This window comes from Cynoglossus semilaevis, chromosome 16 (assembly GCF_000523025.1).
Source record: "Cynoglossus semilaevis isolate Cse_v1.0 chromosome 16, Cse_v1.0, whole genome shotgun sequence".
Classification (NCBI taxonomy): domain Eukaryota; kingdom Metazoa; phylum Chordata; class Actinopteri; order Pleuronectiformes; family Cynoglossidae; genus Cynoglossus; species Cynoglossus semilaevis.
Genome location: NC_024322.1, coordinates 11,912,837 through 11,921,899, shown reverse-complemented (window position 1 = coordinate 11,921,899; position 9,063 = coordinate 11,912,837). Strand labels below are relative to the sequence as shown.

The 9,063-nt window shown below is 42.8% G+C and overlaps 1 long non-coding RNA gene across 1 annotated transcript in view; it reads right to left on the bottom strand.

Moving 5' to 3' along the window:
- Positions 1-1,694: 1,694 nt before the first annotated feature.
- Positions 1,695-9,063, bottom strand: part of LOC112488359 (uncharacterized) — a 10,222-nt gene continuing 2,853 nt past the window's right edge. The window contains exons 2-3 of the long non-coding RNA XR_003052334.1: positions 3,218-3,346; positions 1,695-1,768 (exon numbers count right to left, since the gene is read on the bottom strand). This is a non-coding gene — a long non-coding RNA (uncharacterized LOC112488359). The remainder of the gene's footprint in view (positions 1,769-3,217; positions 3,347-9,063) is intronic.

Genomic DNA, 9,063 nt, shown 5'->3' with positions numbered 1-9,063 from the left:
ATCCCTTTTTGCCAATTAAAGCAGGTTGTACCTCACAGACTCCTGCTGACCGTTTCACATCCACTGTTGATAGTTTTTGGCTGCAGGAGCCTCACAACTCCTTGTTAGAGCCAAAAAAACCACAAGGAACCCACCACCTCACTCAGCCCCATAAAATTGTCTGTTGATTGCCAGCAATTAGTAAAGCCGTGCAAGCTGAAAAACGACAAGATGGGGCATCGCTATTGCGATGCATGGGCGGCGGCGGCTCACACGCCAGCTGAAAGCCTCAACAATGTTTGTTAACCCCGGGGGTCACCACTGATTCACTAGTGTAGACAGAAAACAAGATTTATGTAGCACAAATCAATACGCAGTCAGACTTTTACCATTGTGGAGCGCCGATCCAGGCACTTCTCTCTATCAGTCTAACATGACACTAATGTGTTTTTATTTCTGTTTAACCCGGCCTGTGATGAATCTGTTGGCAGCTCCAGACAGAAACCACGAGGAGCCGGATGCCCTTGATTAGTTGGTGAACACGTGGCGACACGCAGAGGCTGATGCAGCGGCATGTCACACGGCGCGATGGTCTATCAGTCTTCAAGTTTCCTGCTGCGGCTTGTTTACCCACAATTTATCCGTCAAAGAAATCAGCGATTTACATCTGAGTGCCTCGCCGCGTATCAAACGCACTAACGGCGCTGTACTTGATCCCACTCACTGTTGTTTCAAGATAAATCCGACTAAATGCGGCGCGTCTCCACATCTCCTCTCTCAGAGCGTTCATTAGCCAGGCTAACTGCTGCTCTTTATGCTTCTCACCATCAGCTCTGATTTCATTAATGGCGCTTGTCAACCCAACACAAAAGGATGCGCCCCCTGGCTGAGCACCTGGTGCAGACAACCTCAGTGTAAATTATTGTATGGTAACAATCTGGCAGGACCGTAATGTAAAATTTGCTCCGTGTCTCCCTGTGAAAAGAGCGAAATTGGAAAGTGACGTGAGTGACGGATGGAATTCTCCGAGCAGTGACCAGCAGGGACAAAAGAGGAGTTGAGCGCGGTGCCAAGATCTATTTCAGGGGTTGCATTCCAATTGATTAGGGAGGCATGTGAAACAAACACTGGTGACACAAATGAGTGTATGGTCCCAGCAACTGTTGGGCACCTTGCCAAGTGGACAGTCTTCCCCATAAAGCATCTCCCACTCTGTCTCACACACACACACAGTTACCACAGTGTGACCACTGGGATAGACGAGCAGCTTTATCACTCACTGCATGTGAATACGTTTTCAAACAGTGACAGTGACATGGAATTAAATAGTCATATTTACAATCCTCAGGTCCAGAAACAAAGTGTACTTTGGACAAATACTTTTAGGGTTTTAACTTGGGGTGTAAGAAAATATCAATACACTGAAATATTGTGATATTTTGTTATCGATATTCCACAGCACTGGATCGATCTTTTTATTAACAATTAACTTGCAAATATTCATGAAGTTGGTTCATTTTATTGTTCTATATTATTCTATTATCTGAGCTCAGCACTGGTGGACCATATAAAATAATGAAGTGGGCCACATTTGGCCCCGCGGGCCTTCAGTTTGACATATGAGATCTATACGAAACGCTTTTTTTTTCTTTTCCATTAGTGTTTACGTGCACGTGTCCCATTAGTGTTTACGTGTGTGTGTGTGTGTGCACACACCTGGACTCAACAGCGCCTCAGTTCCAACCCCCGACTTGCCTTTGGTGCGACGTTGACCGCTGGATCTTATTGTCTGTATTATTGTACAGAAAAATAAAAGCATACGCACAATTAGCATTTTAATGATCAGACGAGCATTAGTAAAACAACAGCAACCCCTAAAATAAAGCAGGGGCTCGATAAAGTCATCAAATGTTTCATAAACACACAGGCAGATCAGTCACGGTGTAAAATATAACGTCATAAATTCCAATAATTAAACAGTAAACACTTTTACTTCCCCTTGTTTTGCTTTACTGTATGTTCACGCTGCATGGAGTCACGTGACGCCAAGGACGGCGTGTTAAAATCTGCTTTGATTGAGACACGTTTGAGGAAGCCAGGCGTGAAATTTATGCATGACTGATGAAAAGTTCAGTAGGCCTGTGCCTAACAAAACACTGTTCAATTAAAAGGGAAGTAATGGCATCCCATAATATAAAGGATATCTGTGCATACATAAACTGGCAGAAAAGCATGATGGCTCGTTCACGTCATGCTATGTAATTTAGTTAATGCATTTCCCCTCGCTCTTTAAAACACTCGCACATTCAAATTTGCCGTCATAATCTCTGTGACAGAGGACATTAATTACGTTTGTCGGCCGATCACTGTTTCCTCACAACATTTCCGATTAAAATTTCACACGTTGTAACGATGTGCTTCACCGTTAGAGGCTGTGAAAAACCAGTGAGCTCCAAATCCCTCTTTTCTTGGGAGGTTCAAAGCTGTTAGTAGACACTTTAAAAAAAAAAAAAGAAAAAGAAAAAAAAAGAGTGAGATTTGAACTAAGATGCTAATACGTCTTTGTAACTTCTTCATTAAAATGTTGTGCAAATTAGGCATGAACAAAAGAGTACTTTCCCTTCAGATATGTGTGTTCAAATTTCATATTTGGGAAGTTTAATTAAGCAATAGATTATATTTTGAAAGGAGCGCTTGATTTAATGAATCCCCAGAGAGCGCAGATAAACACTGCAATGGTATCAAAGCATTCATCTCTTTAATGGATGTGAAAATTACGCATGTAAATGGATTTGAGCCTTTATTTCCAGTGCTTTAGGGAATATTTACCGGATAAAGGTGACACTTACATAACCTATATTATACATATGCTATCATTTTTGGAAACAGCATGAATTGTTCTCAGCCATTTTCAAGGACAAACACTTAACACATATTTAAAGCAAAGCTTTTAACAATGGCGTCTGACAAAACAAATGGAGCCGCGGCGGCGTAATGCTTCCATTTTAACCTAATTCCACTTAGAAATAAATGCTATGTTTAACGCCTTTGTAGGAACAAAACAACGGCGCCACATCACAGTTCTTCTGTTTCAGTCGTGAGAGAACCGCCGGTCAATTCTACTTTTTCATTAAGATGTTTGCCTGAGTGTGGCTCTGTATTCTACAATCCAGGAACTGTGCAGAGTCAGTGAACCCTGGTACAATATGTGATGGAGCGCCGCGTGGCCAACATTCACCTCTGCGAGGACGGCCGTTGTTTATCCCTGTAATGTCCACTTTATTGGGAATCTCAGCCGGTCTTCACACCGTACCTGCTGTGCTCAGCAGTGTAGAGAGGCCACAGCCGGGAGAGCGGTGGTCAGCGCCTGTCAATCACAATCACAAGGATCAGTTAGCAGCCGTCCGTCTGAGGAGTCATAGCCAGATGTTGTCTGTCTTCCTTCTCCCCACCAATCTACCACCGAGGGCTTCAGGCCTTTTGTACGACTCGGTCTTGAAGTCTCACATCCTGAACTGAAAACTATTTTCTTTAAGAAATAAGCAGAGTCAAACAACTGCTATTTGATCAGATCACAGGGGCAGATGCGGACGCTGAGTCGCGGTCATTTGGATGTCAGTGTTTTGTGACTTATCTAATGCTATTGGTGGATTCTAGTCATTACCGTCCATCTCGATGGAAGATCTAGAACGTTTTCAAGACTTTGGTGTCAATCCGTTGTGTCATTCAACTTGTCAGCTGTAGACTCACTCACTGACCTACGTTCATGACCAACAAAGATGACAAAGAGTTTAGGTTCTAATCCCAATATTGAGGCTAAAGATTTTAATCTCAGCACCAACTGTGAAACTGCTGCTGAAATTGCATGACCTGACCTGATGACCTCCTGGAACAAAACAAGGGTTAAAAACCGCCCACAGTGACGGACACAACTGCTTCAGGAAGTCAATGTAGCAACATAACAGCTAATGCTACGGCTTGGCATGGGAACCTAGCTAGAGACGACGAAGACAAACAGAGCGTTTTTAGACGTCGGGTTCTTAATTCCTCTTTTTTCAGTATCCAATTAGTACAGTCTGTATGTCTGACTGACCTGTCTGTAGTCCAGGTCTGTCACAAGGAGGTGAAACAGACGACGGTCGGCCGTAGAGTAACGAGCGGTTCCCGTTTGCGTTCCTGCGAGAGAAGCCTGGTGACAGTCAATTTCTCCGATTTCCAAAAATAATAACAATAAGGGGTGATGTAACTACAGCGGCAAACTTTTCAGAAGTTTTAGTTTGAGATGCATTTTCACAGAGACAAATGTGTCGTCAAAATATATATATATATATATATTTGTTTTTCTTGTTTTTTTCTTGTGTCTGGGATTTAATATATTGTTTCAGACCACGGCTTAGAAAATATGTCATGTGTCAACCCCTGGGGAAGCTGTTTGTTTGTGTTTTGGTGTCTGTGAAGGCAACGGCTGACGTCGGTGAAGGGAGCAGTCAGAGGTGACGAGCAGAGAACGCCACAATATACTCCACCTGCAGGAGGACAAATAGGAAACATTGATTATATCGTCTTTACAGACGCCCCAAATCTCTGCGCGGTCGCTGTTTACCCCACAGCCAGTAAACAGCGCGGTGGTGGAGTGTAGAGCTCCACTCTGCATTTCATTTACAGCATGCCCCCTGGTTTACGTACATCCGTGACCTGTTCCCGCCCATAATTTCCCCCATCACATTCAGAGCAGAGCTGCCAACGGTCAGCTTCATTACGTCCAATATCTTAAATCACCTCTCCTGTGTTTCCCGCCAGTTAGGAGCTCGGTCTCCTCTGAATCGCAGTCATTTAAATGTTCCTGTGCTGATTGCGGGTGCAGGTGGTAATACATTAAGGGACTGAGACAGCCAGTGGCACAGTGCTGAAAGACCTTTATCCATTTGTGCTAAGTTTCCCCTCACATTCAGGAGCATGTCGCTCTAATTAGGCCAATGGTTTTGACTGTGGCCATATTCTTATGGGACAGCTCACTTTAAGTTGTACAACCAGGTGATTCTACATCGTATATACTCCAGCAGGCCGGTAGATTATGCCACGGTCTTGGGAATTTCAAGAAGAAATTGTACATTAATGAAAGCGGAGAATGGCCGCTGAGGAGAATCACCGCGGGGTTATTGCTCTTTTTCTTCTCTCCGTCTCCATCTTTTAGGTAAAGCAGTCGTTGGTCCTCGTGAGATGTGCAGATGTCTGGCGTCTTAAATACCGGCTCGTGACGCCTTTTGTTTCTGTGGCAGCTCAAATTAAGGAAAAAAGTAAAAAAAAAAAAACTCTACTTGAAATTTTGTTCAAACAATATGAAAGGTGCTGGGCTGTGCTGCCTGTCAACACCCGGGCGTCTGCTCAATAAAATATTACAAAAAAAAAAAAAGTCTGTGTTTGACCACACTGACTCCTCAGCACATCTCTGTCTCACAGTGATGAGCTGTTCCAGCAGGTAAAAGCTTCAGAAAGCCCTGGGTCCATTTCCATTCTAGCTTCCAGCAGTGTGAGTGCTGTGACAGCCTCTTGGGGCAAAGGGATTATTGAGATCAGGCCTCCCCCAGCTCTACGCCTCTGGCCCAGCCAGCCAAGCCATCCCAGTCAGCTCCTGGAGCCCCCCAGTGCCTCACAGAGCAGCCCACCAGGCACACAGAGAGCAAAGAGGCACCGGGGACCACTTTAATTGTCCATGCTTTGGGCGGCTCTCTGGCAAACCAGCATGAAGAGGGGGCCCCCGGTCCCAAGCCTGTCCACAGCCCCGGCTCAGAGAGTCTGAGGACGATATATATCTATCCGCTTTGAGGGTCCACTGTCCTATAGAAGAAAAACCCCACTTTCAACATCGTTCTTCCAGCGGGGTCGGGCTCTGACCTGCTCTCCATCCTCGTGATTCAAGTGAAACGTGTGGAGGATTTGACTGTATGTTAAACTCAGTGAAACTGAGCTGAGAACATATAGAAATACACATCAATATATTGGACAGTACTATATAGTAGTATATGTAGCATAAGAAGAAGTACTTCCAGACGAAATACACACACTGAGTTTTTAAACTGGATGTAACCAAACCTGGGTTTAGGTGGTGTCAAACCTGGAACCTTCTTGTGGCAGACATGGGTTTCTACCACTGCACCACTGCACCACTGTAGCTGCCTTGTAATATACCTAGACAAAAAGAAGTGTAAAGTACAGTACGTTCTGCACCTTGGTGGTTGAAATCTTATTTAAATATATAGGTTCCTCATTATCACAGGTTCTATATGTTCTACGTTCTGCACCTGTGTAAAGTGGAACACTGTCTTGTTGACTAACGTCTGTCATTAAAATAGCCAGAACCATTAGCATTAACATGTGGGTCGCTCCTTTCTGCTCTGTCACGAGTCAAAGCAGGAAGAACTGGAGGAATGGATAAGGACGGAGACCTGGACAAACATTTGTGAACTTACAATACCAGAGCTGAGGATTGCAGTTCCAGGCACTGCCAGATCAGAGAATACTCCAAAGATGTACGGCTACAGATGGAGAACAAAAAAAATAAAATCTAGAACCAAAAGTAAATAGCAGCCAACCATAATACACTGGAACACATTCCACACAGAGACTGACAAAACATCACAATTATTGTGGTCGTATCAGTTACTAATGAGCTCGTTAGCAGCTTGCATGTTGCATCTGTTACACCCACCTATTTTTTTTTACAGACTGACAAATCCTTTTAGCTGACAGAGTCCAAATTATAAAAGGACACCCATGTGTCTTTTGAAATCATGCTTTTATTAATTAAACTGTTTATCGTCGTCTTCCCCGCGGCGTGTAACAAATGTGACTGGGATCACTGGGACTGCTTTCTCTGCTAATGCATCTCAACTGACAGCTATGCTAATGCATACGAATTCAAAAATAAAGGCTGTGAATACACAGAAGGATCATGTTCAAACCAGTGTTTCTCAAAGAGAGGGTCGGGACCTCAAAGGGGGCGTGGAGTTATATTCAGCGTTGTTTTTTTTCTTGCTAATTATTGTTATTACTCCACAGTACATGTGCCTCATATTATTCTCACATCAATTCTCACAGTTTTAACATTTGACATTACGATTTCAGTAGGGGTCGCCACCTATATTTGTCAGACGCCCAGATTTTTTCTGGACTTTAGGGGGCAGATATTCAAATAAAATTTATAAAATATAAATAATTAAATTAAATTAAAATCACACATTTGAGTCTAACATTGATACATGATGTTTATTTTGGACCAGATTTGGACAGTCCAGCGTGCCAGACTCAGTCCACCAGCCGCCAGTTGTTTATAACTGCTATATAGTGACATCTAGGCTTTTCAGGCCGGACTGTTGGCTTCTTTATTTAACTATATCGTCTTATTTTTTTATATCTTATTATTCTTTGTGACTTACTCCAAGGCCAGTCTTTAAGACTCTTTTTAGGTCATTATTTATTATTAATAAATATTGTATTTAGCACAACAGCACAACACGTGACTGCTGACGTTTTTCATTACAAAAAAAAATCTATCAGTTAAGTTTATTTCCTTGTCTTCTACGAGAAAAAAAAAACACTAAATGCTACGACCAGACGTGTTATTTTGAGTCAAAAGAAAAAAAAAAGTTCGGAGCTGAGTAAATAGGTAGTTAGGTATGCTGGTCATGCCAGACACAGCTATGCAAAAGAAAACCAGACAATAGCCCCTAACTGGACTGTGACAGGGTAATTACTGTGCACACATAATAAAATTCTCTTTACATAGGTCACTCGCAAAGTGTAATTAAAAAAGCGTTATAGATTATTTTTATTGAAGCAATTAAACCAAAAAGCAAAAAGTAATTAAGTGTGGAGGTAATAATAGTGTTGGTCAACAGCATTTGTTGTGAGGGAGGGATTTGTCAGCCCCACCTCTCCACTGCACCACCGACATCCTTTAATTTACACTCCAGCGTTTTATTACGTGAGACTGTTTTTTACTGTGTAACAATTATGTTTATAATGCCAAAAACGGTGCTGGATTTAATGAAATCATTACCGTGAGTGATAATTGTGAGTAAATGCTAAATTTGAATTATCGTCTTCCTCTACGCCGTGAATTAATGAATCGTTACTATTCATACTACTGGTCTATAATTATGTTAAATTGGGCGTCTTATCAGCAGTCAAAGACTCGGGATTATCGGCGTCTTGACTGTGTGGACTGTGCCAAATTCCTTGTGGATATACGCCTGTCCCCGGCACAAAGAGAAAAGAGGAGATAATATTGGAAGGTTAAACTCCACAATTTCCTCTTAAAAGATGTAAGAAGAGCAATTGCTCAAATGCGCTCCCGCTTTATGAGGGAAATCAGACTGACGGGTCTGTGGGGCATTAACATCCACTTGACTCCGAGTGCAGCCGGTTTTACAAGCTAACACATACATGTAGCTGACACATCAGCCGGGCTGATCTCTGCAATTGTGTCAGGTAACTGAATTCAGATGATATGTAAATGTGAAGGGGAAATATGTTGCCCTAGTTAGCATACGGGCCACTTGCATTTCATAAACTTATTATAATTCAGGCCGCACATTTCTGGAAATCACAGCAATAATCTAATTGTCAGGTGGTGGTGGTGGGGGTTGGTGGAGAGGGGGCGCCATTTTTATTCAGCAAGGTTGAAGATCGTGCGGTTTTATGAAGAGGGGAAATCCAAATTTCTGCCAATCCGATGAATGAGTCTTTTAACTTCACTCTGAACGTGAACATGAATGAAACCGAAAATAAACACCAACAGTTTGGTTTCTGTGTTAACCCGCCAGAACACAAAACACAGAACATAGAACCCAGAACACAGTGAGTCAGACGTTGTGATGATTTTACATGTCAGTCTGTTGCCTCACTACTTTGAATTGGACGTTTTTCCCTTTTGTTTCATCTTCTGTCATTGGAAATGTGAACAGCAGAGGGCAGCTTGAATACATAAATACCAACGAGCAGGCGCATCTTTCACTCATCAAAGGTATGCGCTGGTTTTACATGCCTGACTTCTCCACACACTGTTCGGCTCCTGTCTGACAG